This window comes from Monodon monoceros, unplaced genomic scaffold (assembly GCF_005190385.1).
Source record: "Monodon monoceros isolate NGI ecotype Baffin Bay Population unplaced genomic scaffold, NGI_Narwhal_1 Super_Scaffold_11, whole genome shotgun sequence".
Taxonomy (NCBI): Eukaryota; Metazoa; Chordata; class Mammalia; order Artiodactyla; family Monodontidae; genus Monodon; species Monodon monoceros.
The window spans coordinates 121459613-121472038 of record NW_021703767.1 but is presented as its reverse complement, the minus strand read 5'-3'; the positions used below and the strand labels follow the sequence as shown (position 1 = coordinate 121472038).

General features: G+C 44.5%; 1 protein-coding gene across 8 annotated transcripts in view; it reads left to right on the top strand.

Annotated features, from left to right (window-relative positions):
* Positions 1-12426, top strand: part of PXYLP1 (2-phosphoxylose phosphatase 1) — a 68470-nt gene that overhangs the window by 14834 nt on the left and 41210 nt on the right. The window contains exon 6 of one of the 8 annotated variants that reach the window (XM_029214878.1): positions 2684-2870. The exons of the other annotated variants lie outside the window; for them this stretch is intronic. The gene's annotated coding sequence lies outside the window, so the exon portion shown is untranslated. The remainder of the gene's footprint in view (positions 1-2683; positions 2871-12426) is intronic. 8 annotated transcript variants of the gene reach the window in all.

The following is a 12426-nucleotide window of genomic DNA, read 5'->3' as shown; positions in this document are numbered from 1 at the left end:
GGCGTGTGGGATCTTAGTTCCCCAACCAGGGATCAAACCCGGATCCCCTGCAATGGAAGGTGGATTCTTTACCACTGGACCACCAGGGAAATCCCCAGATTTGTTTGTTTTAAAGAAAATTAAGATTACTTGTAATCCCAGCTATAAGCACTCGTAACATTAAGGTCATTTTTTTCCTCTTTCCATTTTTTTTTTAATTGTTACTTGTGTTATGTTTTTAAAATAGTAATAGGTTCAAAGTTCTGAAGAGGAAACAATAAAAAGTCCCACTCCCGCCCCTGTTTCAAATCACTCAGTCCAGTTTGGTAACATATCTTCTTTGTAACATAATTGAGTTCAAACATAATTGTATTAGAGCTTGCTTTTTTCATTTAGCAGTATAACATTTTCTTCTATCATTACTAATCTTATAAAATTTGTACACAACATGTCGTAAAAAGAAAGCATTAAATATGTAAGTAGATATCGAAAAGTACACAATAGAGGTTAAAAGTCCACCCCTGTTAATTTAGGGGGCTGTCTCCTTCCAGACCTTTCTCTAGAAGTTTACATGTTGTCTTAAAATTTCCGTATGTCTCTTGAGATATGCAAATGTACATTGTACCTACATAAGATGCTCCTGTATCTGTTATGCTGCTGCCAGCACCGGCTCATCTGTCTTTCTCTGGGCAGTGTCTCCTGGAGGTTTGTCCACCTCCACACATAAATCTACCTCTTCCTTTTAAGGCTGAATCATGTTCCATTGTATGGACAAACTAATTTTCCAGCCATTTCTGTACACGTGAACATTTCAGTTGTTTTCAGATTTTTGTAGTTATTCCTGTTGCTGCTTTGTACACGCGAGTGAGCAATTTTGGGAACTAGATACCCAGAATACGAATTCTTAGGGCAAAGGGCATGTGTGTTTATTGTTTTAATAAGACCACTGGTTCTCTACAGATTCCATTCCAGTTAACCCTCTCACCAACAGTATGTGAAAGAACTCATCCCTTTCGAGACTAGCATTCACTGGAGATGAACAATCTTTTATTTTTTTGCCTATCCGAAGGGTGAGAAATGCCATGTCATTTTTTTTTTTTAATATTATTTATTTATTTATTTTTGGCGGTGTTGGGTCTTCGTTTCTGTGCGAGGGCTTTTCTCTAGTTGCAGCGAGCGGGGGCCACTCTTCATCGCGGCGCACGGGCCTCTTACTATCGTGGCCTCTCTTGTTGCGGAGCACAGGCTCTGGACGCGCGGGCTCAGCGGCCATGGCTCACAGGCCTAGCCGCTCCGCGGCATGTGGGATCTTCCCAGACCAGGGCTCAAACCTGTGTCCCCTGTATCGGCAGGCGGATTCTCAACCGCTGCGCCACCAGGGAAGCCCGCCATGTCATTTTAAAGTTTGTATATCTTTCCATCCTAGTTTTCCAAGCATATACATATATATTAGCATCATGCAGTACATGGTTCTGTGTGCTTTTTTTCTTTTTCACATTAAGTCACATTAAAATTTTCATATTTTCTTTTCCCAGTCATTGCATTGTCCTCAAAAGCTCAGTTGTTCAGGGGTGGTGTCTTAACTGAACTATTGCAGATCACCTGGAGTTTATTTCTGTCCTCGAGCTCCAAAGACCCTGGGAATGACAAGGAAGAGAAAAGAAACCCTCTGTAGAGAATTGACACAGGGTCTGACCAGTAAATTGGAGCCAAATTGAAATCTGAATTCGATGTTTGCTCAGGGGCTCACCCTGTAGGCATTTGGCAGGGAGGTGCCTAAAGAATCACCATGAGCTCTTGTTTCACGTGGGTATTGAATACCATGTGTCCAGTGGTAAGAAGCCTCACCGGTTTCATATGTTCCATTATAAAAAGCGCCCAGCTTTGTTTGTTGTTACAGAGCATTTAGCATCCGTGAAAATATCCAGGAGGCAGTGTAGTGTAATGGGAATAGCATTGAACTGGTGAGGCAGAGAGCTGGTTCCAGATTCCAGCTCTTCCCCTGACTGCTGTGTAGACCTGGAGAAGACACTCAACCTCTTGGGTCTCCCGGGATCTGTGTGGTGAGGATGACCAGGGTGTGAGTAGATTTGGAAAGCCTGGTGGCGGATAGGCTAGTAGTTAGAGGCCAATTCTAGCTCAGTATTAATGAAAATTCTAAGAATTCGCAGGTTCTAATAATGGGATTGGCTGTTGTGGTATCATAAAAAACTTAATAGTTGGTCTTCGTCCCAGGTTCCTGGCACACAGCTCCTAAAACCCTTGGAATCTGGAGTGCCAGGAGTGTCTCTATGCTAATGAGATGACAGGTTGTGGTGGGGAGGCTACATAGCTTCAGGCTGAGGGCCTGTGTCTAAAAGACCAAGAAATGACTAAAGGGTTGTAATGATCAGCCCCGCCCCAGATTTCCCGGTAGGGGAGAGAAGAGAGCTGGAGGTTGAATTCAGTCATTCAGGGGCCAGTGATTTAATCACTCTTGCCTACATGAAGCCTCGATAGAAGACTCTAAACAGCAGGGTTCAGAGAACTTCCAGGTTGACAAACAGAAAGGTGCGGGGAGGGTGGCAAGCCTGGAGAGAGCGTGGAGGTCCTGTGCCCTTGCCCCATACCTTGCCCTTTGCAGTTCTTCTCTTTGGCCGCTCCTGAGTTGTATCCTCCATAATAAATCTATAGTAAGTAACAGAGTTACTTATTCTGTTTCCAGATTTGTGAGCTGTCCTAACAAATGATCAAACCTGAAGTAGGGGGTTGTAGGAACCCCCCTGGCTTTGCAGCCATAGCAGGACAGAAGCGGGAAGCCTGGGGACCACGACTTGTGATTGGCCTCTGAAGTGGGGCAGTCTTTGGGACTGAGCCCTTCAACCTGTGGAGTCTGAAGCTAACTCTGGGCGGTCAGTGTCAGAAGCGAATTGAATTGTGGGACACCCAGAGCTGGTGTCCGGAGAACTGGAAAATTGGTTGGTGTGAGAAAAAAGCCCCACACGTTTGGTGTCGCAACTATTGTGAGTAAAAACAGCTGAGCTGAATATCGTCCTTCTCCAGAAATGTTCTGACGTGCCGTCAGCCGGCTCTGTGCCAGGCTTTGTCCAGTGCTGGAGACACACTTGTGAACAGACAGACCCCGTCCCTGCTGTCGGGTGGCTTACGGTCAATCGCAGGTGACAGCGGGCCAGCCAGGGATTTCAACGTGCTTGGTTATGTAATGACAGTGCTGAGAAGTGTCATGAAGGAGAAGCACAGGGTGACTTGACCATATCAGACAGTATGCTGATCTAGATAGGGGAGTTCAAGGGCAGCTGCCCTGAGAAAGTGATCCAAGGGCCGATTGGGAGTCAGCAAAGTAGGAAAGAGGGAGGGACAGGAGAGGCAGCGTGCCGGCCGGAGGAAGGCAGGGAGGATAGATTGCTGGTGGCTGGAGTGAGCTTCTTCTCTGTTCATTCATTCGTTCATGAATCTGACAAATATTGACTGAGGGCCTGCTCTGGGCTAGGCATCGTTCCTAGCACTGGGGATACAAGAGCAGGGAACAAGGCTAAAGTTCCTAGCCTCATGCCGCTCACTGTTGCTGCAAAGCAAATCATCCTCAAACTGGATGCTTAAAACAACCACCCTTTTACTCTCATTCTCATGGTTTGGAGGTGAACCAGGCCCAGACAGTGATTCTCACTCAGATCTCTCACACAGTCATTCAGGCAATGGCTGGTCTGGAATCATCTGAACGTTCCCCCACTCACATGTCTGCTGTTAGGCATCCCCACCCCTGGGTGCCCTCTCATGTGGTCTCTCCTGCGTCGTGGCCTCAGAGCTCTGAAGCAAGTGACCCAGGAGAGAGAGAGCTAGAGAGAATCTGCATAGACTTTTCTGACCTGGTGTTGGAGCTCACACAGCATCATTTCTATGCCTTTCTACTCCTCAAGGCAGTCCAACGCCTGTTGCCAAGACCTAGAACCTCCTCCTGGTGGGAGATGTAACAGAGAATTTGTGGACGTGCATTAAAACCACCACGCTCTCATGCTCTGCTCTCCCGAGCATTTCAGCCTTGGCTTCAAGCTTACCTACCTGCCATGGCTCATTCACCAGAGTCTTCCCGAAAGAAGGCAGCCTAATGGCCCCTGGGGGTTCCACCTCCCTCCTCTGCCCAAGCAGCTTCAGAAAGGTACAGCTTTCTCCACCTCAGGTTCTTTCCTGTGAGGGGTTGTGCCCCTTGTGGGACTAGCACCCCAGGCATCTGCCCAGCTGCCCCACCTCCTAATGGGTTGTCAGAGGACAGGCATGGACACAGGTCCCAAGTCTCCAAGGAGCAGGGCTCTTCTGTGGGGCTGAGAGATGGCCAGGATGGCTGGAGGGCTCTCGTGTATGGGCTTGAGGTGAGGCTGGGCCTGCAGGCCACGGGCAGGGTTTGGTCCTCATCCCAAGAGCATTATGGGAAACCACTAAAGCGCCAGAGTTCTAATGACCACCTGCTGGGAAAATGAGAGAAGACTGTCCTTCTGGGGACAACAGGATTTTGGTTGAACATGGTTTTAAATGAATCTGTTAGAATGGTTCCTTTTTCTTACAAAGGAAGATATCAGGTATGTTCCTAACTTGAGAAAAAGAAACAGATCTCCATCCTGATTGGATCAGTCATAACAAGACTAGTGATATGGCAGTCTGCGGTTAGTTATCACAAGGTTGGTGGGCAAAGCCAGTCTTCCATAACCAACAGTTCACAGCACTGTTACTGAACACGATCCACAGCAAACGTTCCCACCATCGTGATGTCCTGTAATACACACAATAGTGCCCAACGAATAACGCCACAGATTTTGGAAGATGACTATTAAGGCTCTAAATATTACAAGGATAGCTCTTCGCCCTGTTTAGTAGACATACTTAGAAACTCAATTTAGAAACTCAATTTTATGGTGAGAATACAGAATAGGTATTTGCTCATGTAGCCTGAGTTTGTGGAAACTGGTGAGTAAACAGGGTTCGTGACTGTCCCCGTGCTCGGCATTCTCAAAAGCTCTTGCATCGACAGCTTCTTCCTTCATGTTTCTCATTAAGCATCGCTGACTTTTCTTTTTAGAACCCCTAGTAAAGTACAAGTAAGTATGACTTACTTTGGAAAACTTGAAAGGACCTGCCATCCACTGAGCGAGGTGGCTGTCTTTGTTCCGAGGTCTCTCCCTCTCTCAGCTCCAAGTTAGGGTTCAAGGCAAACATCATATCGCAGATCACAGAGTGATTTAAAGATGTAAACAGTCAGAACTCTCCAGAAAATGTTGCCTGATAATAAGCTTAGGGGGTTAGCCCTAATCTGTACATTTAAATATTCCTAGAAAGTGCTTGCTTCAAAGCAAAAAAAAAAAAAAAAATTTATTGGTATATTTTCCGGTGGGTAGCAGACCCATGAGCAGAAAGGAATTAACCGTTACTGACTTACTGTGACTCAGGTGTTTCGTGAATATTTTGCTTAATCTTTATCAAAAGCCTATGTGTATGGGAGTTCCCTGGTGGCACAGTGGATAAGACTACAAACTCCCAATGCGGGGGGCCTGGGTTCGATCCCTGGTCAGGGAACTAGGTCCCACTTGCGTGCTGCAACTAAGAGTTCGCATGCCACAAGTAAGGAGCCCGCATGTCGCAACTAAGACCCGGCAACTAAGACCAAATAAATAAATAAATAAATATTTTTTTAAAAAGCCTATGTATATGGACAAGTAACTGTTAGGATTAGTGTTAAGCTGCTATAACAAATAAACCCCTAAATTTCTGTGGCTTAACACAATAGATTATTTTTCCCTTACAAAAATGGTCCAGTTTGGTTCCAGGACAATGGTATCAAGGATGGTGGTGTGTGAAAGTGGTGGGAGCTCTGTTGCACACAGATTTGGGGCCCCAAGCTTGTGGAAGCTCTGCTTCTGTAGCATGTGACTTTCAAGTTTGCCTTTTTCTCTTTTCTTTTGGATATTTTATTTTATTATTTTTTAACACTGTACATTCATATTTACTCAACATCAATTTATATCCTATCTTCTTTTTTCCTCCAGTTTTACTGATATAATTCACATACAACATTGTGTTAGTTTAAGGTGTACAACATAATGGTTTGATACATGTGTATTTTGCTAAATAATCACCACAGTAAGTCTAGTTAATATCCATCACCTCACAGAGTTATAAAAAATTTTTTTCTTGTGATGGAAACTCTGAAGATCTACTCTCTTAGAAACTTTCAGCTATACAGTAGAGTATTGTTAGCCGTAGTCACCATGCTGTACATAACATCCCAATAACTTATTTATCTTATAGCTGGAAGTTTGTACCTTTTTACCACCTTCACCCATTTCGTCTAATGCCCACCCTCCACCTCTGGCAACCACCAATCTGTTCTCTGTTTCTGTGAGTTCAGTTTTTTGGTTTTTTTTAAGATTTCACATATAAGTGAGATCATACCATATTTGTCTTCTTCTGTCTGACTTATTTCACTAAGCTTAATGCCCCCAAGATCCATGCATGTTGTCACAAATGGTAGAATTTCCTTCTTTTTCATGGCTGAATAACATCCCATTGTGTATGTGTGTGTGTATATATAAAGAACCTAAGTGTCCATCAACAGATGAATGGATAAAGAAAATGTAATATATGTATATAGATGTAGATATAGATATATATCTTGATTATTATAAGTAATGCCGCAGTGAACATGAGATGCAGATATCTCTTTGAGGTAGTGATTTTGTTTCCTTCGAACATACACCCAGAAGTGGAATTACTGGATCATATAGTTACAGTAGTTCTATTTTTAATTTTTTGCAGATCCTCCATGCTATTTTCTATGGTGGCTGCACCAATTTACATTCCTACCAGTAGTGCATATGGGTTCCCTTTTCTCCACACCCTTGCCAACACTTGTCATCTCTTGTCTTTTTGATAATAGCCATTCTAATAGGTGTGAGGTGATGTCTCATTATGGTTTTGATTTGCATTTCCCTGATTATTGGTGGTATTGAACATCTTTTCAGGTACCTGTATGTCTTCTTTGGAAAAATGTCTATTCAGTTCCTCTCCCTTTTTTAAATCAGATTTTTTTTTTTTTTGCAGCTGAGTTCTTTATATATAGTTTAGATATTAATCCCTTATTTGATATGTGATTTGCAAATATTTTAGCTCATCACATAGGTTGCCTTTTCATTTTGTTGATGATTTCCTTTGCTGTACAGAAGATTTTTAGTTTGATATAGTCCCACTTGTTTATTTTTGCTTTTGTTACCTTTGCTTATGGTGTCCATAGGAGCCAAAGGAGTTTACCGTCTATGTTTTCTTCTGGGAGTTTTATGGTTTCAGGTCTTATGTTCAAGTCTGACCCATTTTGAGTCAATTTTTGTGTATGGTATGAGACAGGGATTCAGTTTCATTCTTTCACATGTGGCTGTACAGTTTTCCAATACCATTTATCGAAGAGGCTATCCTTTACCCGTTGTATATTCTTGGCTCCTTTGTTGTAAATTAATTAATCATATATGCATGGGTTTATTTCTGGGCTCTCTGTTCTATTGATTTATGTATCTTTTTATGCCAGTAGTATACTGTTTTGATTACTATAGTTTTATAATACAGCTTGAAATCAGGAAGTGTGATGCCTCCAGCTTTGTTCTTTCTCAAGACTGCTTTGGCTAATTGGGGTCTTTTGTGGTTCCTTACAAATTTTAGGGTTGTTTTTCTATTTCTGTGAAAAATGCCATTGGAATTTGGATAGAATGTGTAGATTGCTTTGGTTAGGATGGACATTTTAAGTTCTTCTAATCCATGAACATGGAATATCTTTCCATTTATTTTCCCTTCCGTTTCTTTCATCAATGTCTTATAGTTTTCAGTGTACAGATCTTTCACCTCCTTAGCTAAATTTATTCCTGGTATTTTATTCTTTTTGATGTAATTGTAAATGGGATTATTTTCCTAATTTCTTTTTCTGGTAGTTCATTTTTAGTGTATAGAAAGGCAACTGATTTTTGCATATTGATTTTGTAGCCTGTAACTTTACTGAAATTGTCTATTAGTTCCAAGTTTTTGGGTGGAGTCTTTAGGGTTTTTTGTATATAATGTTACATCATCTGCAAATAGAGACAGTTTTACTTCTTCCATTCTGATTTGGATGCCTTTTAATTCTTTTTCTTGCCTAATTGCTCTGGCTAGGACTTCTAGTACTGTGTCGAATAAAAGTGGCGAGAATGGACATCCTCGTCTTGTTTCTGATCTTAGAGGAAAAGTTTTTAGCTTTTCACCATTATATATATGAGTATCATTGACCTTGTGGCTTGTGTTTCATTACAACTTTAAGCTGAATCAATCTAAATGGAGCTTATTACAGTGTTATTCCCTACTTTATGGGAAGGGAGCTGGGACTAAATAACAGTTCAGATTCCTTCCAAGATAAGTGTCTGTGATTCTATGTGACCGTGTTCTTAGCTCTGTTTTTGCTCTACCTGTCTCTTTATACATGCAAAGAAACCAAAAAAAGGAAACAAACAAAAAAAAACAGTTTTGAGAGTTTCTCAATACATCTGAATCAGAGAATCCTTGGATCTCAGCACATGGATGCTCCTACAGGTCACCCATGCCAGCCCCTCCACAGCACCTCCAGCAGGTAACTGCCCATTTGACCACCTCCTTGGGCAGGAGGGCTCATTCTGTACTGACACTGATGCTGCCAGCCTCCCACTGACTCACCCAGCAGGTTTCTGAAAGTTTTTTTAGAGGCATGGAGTTCCTGTCCACCAGCACTGGCAGTGATGTTGACACACAGAGGACCTGGGGCCCCACGCCTCGTCATGACCGAGTCACGGGATGGGCCAGCAGTGAGCACAGGTTTTGTCAAAGCTTTGTAGGTGAGTGTGCTCCCAGCCAGAAAAAGGCCTCCATGGGAGAAAAGCCTTGATCCGTTGCATGGATGAGCGCTCCATTCGTGTATCCACCCAGAGCAAAATTCTATTTCCACATAGTACTGTTAACAGAGAACAAATGCAGCTTTCAGAAAGCATAAGTGGCCTTGGCAACCTGCACTTTCAGGCGTGCCTGGTTCACTTTGGACAGCTGAGATTCTCAGGACAGTGTGAGCTTTTTCTTTTTTTTTTCCTTTAAAATTTTGACTTCATCACTGAAATCTTCAGTTGTACATCACTTATAGTTCCAGTTTTACAGCCCTGCCTATTTAATCCTTTTGTGCTTTCCTTGACATTTTAAGAAACTTTTAATTGACACAGTTTGCTTGCAAAATAAAAAGAATCAGCTGTATTTTTTTAAGTGGCTTTGTGGTGAGTAAGGCATGCCAACTGCGTGTTCTCCCTTTTTTGTTGAGGTACTTATCGTTGCTCTTGACATTCTAAAATAAGAATGCCAGTTTCAGATGTGACGCTTCTAAAACTTAAGAAAGAGCAAAGCAGCCAAGTTGGCTGGCACCCAGACTTCTCGCCAAATGTCAGGAAAAAAAATCACTGAAGAGTACATCAAAGTGAAAATCCTGGCTTGCTGAATTATTTATTTCAGTCTCTTCTGGTCCTGAGAAACGATCAGTAGCCCTGACAAGTTTATCCTTTGTCGAGCTGGAAAAAACCTCAAAGGGAAGAGTGGTGGGCATGTGTAGCTCACAAATGCAGGGCAAAAAAACCACTTCATTATTTCAGGGATTTAAAAATACTAAGTCTGCAGATTTATCTGCCTCGAAATCCTTTTTGGAAAGAAACGATAGTTAAATACTTCATGCTGCATATTTCAGCACGTGTGAAATATGGAAAAAAAGTCTTGTCAGTAGAATATGTAGTCAGTAGTCTGAGGGATGCTGCTCTGCTGGTTGTACCCAAGCAAACTGATGCTCGTTAAACATATAATTATAACGACATGTGCTTTGATTGCTAGATCTGAAAAGGGCTGGTACTGTCATCAGATGGCTGGGTTTGAGAATTATTTTTTAGAGTCATTGTGTGTGTGTGTGTGTGTGTGTGTGTTGTGTCAAATCTTCTCCAGCTGTGGGTTGTTACAGGCATCCCCTCCCTCCCTCAGTCCTAACAGAACTCCGATTCTGTTCACCATCTCCCTCCCTGCATGGGCCTCCGCCAGGAGGTGAATCCTGATTGGTTTCACCCAGTCTCGGCGGTCCATTCGTGGTGCTGGTGATCAGTTTGGGGCATGGGCATGTGACACAGTTCTGGCTGTTAGACGTTTGGGGAAGTCCACTGGAGGGTTTCTGGGAAAGGCATCCTGGCGTCCAGTAGAAGTGTGCAGGATCATCCCTTCTGCCTCTGCATATTGCCAAGGGTGATGCCTGGAGAGTGGTCACCATCTGTGATCCTTGGGTGGAGCCATCCTAGGGACACGACAAACACAGAGGATGGCAGAGAGCCCGGAGATGGAAAGATCCTGACTTCCTGATGATGCGTTTGAGTTGCTGAATTAAGCAACCCTGCTGCAGCAGTTCCTAGCACTGTGACTCATGTGAGGATGTTGATGGGTCCCTTTGCATTAGCAGGGTTTTCTATTACCTGCAGCCAAGCCATCTTCATAGATATATGAATTGTTTGAGATAAAACAAAAAATATAACTCAAAAAGAACAAAGGGGGGCTTCCCTGGTGGCGCAGTGGTTGAGAGTCCGCCTGCCGATGCAGGGGACACGGGTTCGTGCCCCGGTCCGGGAAGATCCCACATGCTGCTGAGCGGCCATGGCCATGAGCCATGGCCGCTGAGCCTGCGCATCCGGAGCCTGTGCTCCGCAACGGGAGAGGCCACAGCAGTGAGAGGCCCGCGTACCGCAAAAAAGAAAAAAAAAAGAACAGAGGTTACCCCAGCCATGTCTCATTTATATCACGTCTAAGAGTGATGTTCAGCCTGGTCAGTGATGAGCCTAATGCAGTTAATCAGGAGTGTGTGTGTGCTTATTCATCACACCCCCCAGAGGGAGCCCGCATGGAGAGGACCCATGTTCTTTAGAGCTAGTGGTGAGTTCTAGTTAGGGGATTGCTCTGGCTGCTTTAACAGAAATGACAATGACTTTTTTTTTTCTTTTTAATTTTTACTTTATATTGGAGTATAGTTGATTTACAATGTTGTGTTTGTCTTGGGTGTACAGCAGCCTGGTTCAGTTATACATGTCCATGTATCCATCCTTTTTCACATTCTTTTCCCATATAGGTTATTACAGAAATAACAATGACTTTAAAAGACTGTGAGATTGATTTTTCTCTCCCAAAACAGTTTGAGCTGGTAGGCAGTTAAGGAGATGGATGACCCATGGGGTCATCCAGGGTTCTTCTCTGTCATCTACAAGGATGTTGTCTCCATGGGCATCGAGAAAGCTGGCTCACCACCATGCCAGGGTGGGGGGTGGGGGGAAGGAGGAAGTGCAGAGTCGGGTAGTGTAGGCAGCCTCCTTTTGAGCCAGCATTGCACATATTACCTCCAGTCACAACTCATTGACCAGAACCTGGTCACATGATGACAGCTAATTGCAAGGGAGTCTGGGAAATAGCTCTGTCTAGCTGGGTGGCCACGTGTCCAGCTAAAACCTAGAGGATTCTGCTAGTAAGAAGGCGAGAATAGACACTGGGCGACAGTTAGGAGTGTCTGCCACATATGTGCCCTCTACGGTGAATAGGAAGAAAGTGACCAAGGCAGAGTGCTGGCGGCCACTCTCTGGTTGTGAGGCAGGGGTGCGTGCCAGGAGGGCCAGGCTCCCTGAGCAGCCTGGAGCCTTGTGCTGGTCGTGACCTGCCCTTGGCCTGTCTTCCGGTCAAACAGGGGACTTGAACCAGGTGGTGTTTAAAACCTCTTCAAACTGACTTGGTCTGTTTGCCGCAGTGCAGGCATTTATCTCTAGAGTGGGCACGGAGACAGGCGGCAGCAGGGTGAGGACCCCACGTGTGGGTGGTGGGTATTAAAGCCATAAGAGAAGTCACTGCTGACATTTACTGAGAGCTTATTAGGAGCCCGGAACTGGGCTGTGTCCCTTACAAGGATTAACCCCATGAGCCTTACACACCCTATGAGATGGATTGTTCCCATTTCATAGATGGGGCAGCTGTGGCTCAGGAAGTGTTAGAGCAGGGCTCTAGACCTGGCCAACTGACCCCGGAGCCCACATACTTAACTCCACATCATGGGAAGGAGGACTGGGGCCTGCAGTGGGATTTGTGGGGTGTGGCCAGGTCATAGTGAGCCCGGAAAGCAGGGCCAGAGAGCGCTGGGCCTGATGCTGCCCTTATCCAGGGCCAGCTTCGGGCGTGATCCGCAGTGTTGATTGCTCCCCGCCCCCGACTGGTGACCCTGTAGCCAAGGAGGTGGGTGTTGCCACTCCGTGTCACATCTGGGCATGACGCTGTCTTGGGTTACACCACCCCTCCCCAGCCCAAGGTAGAAGACAGGCTGTCCTTCAGGAGGAGAGCAATGTGGGTGAGAGAGGCATCCGGGAG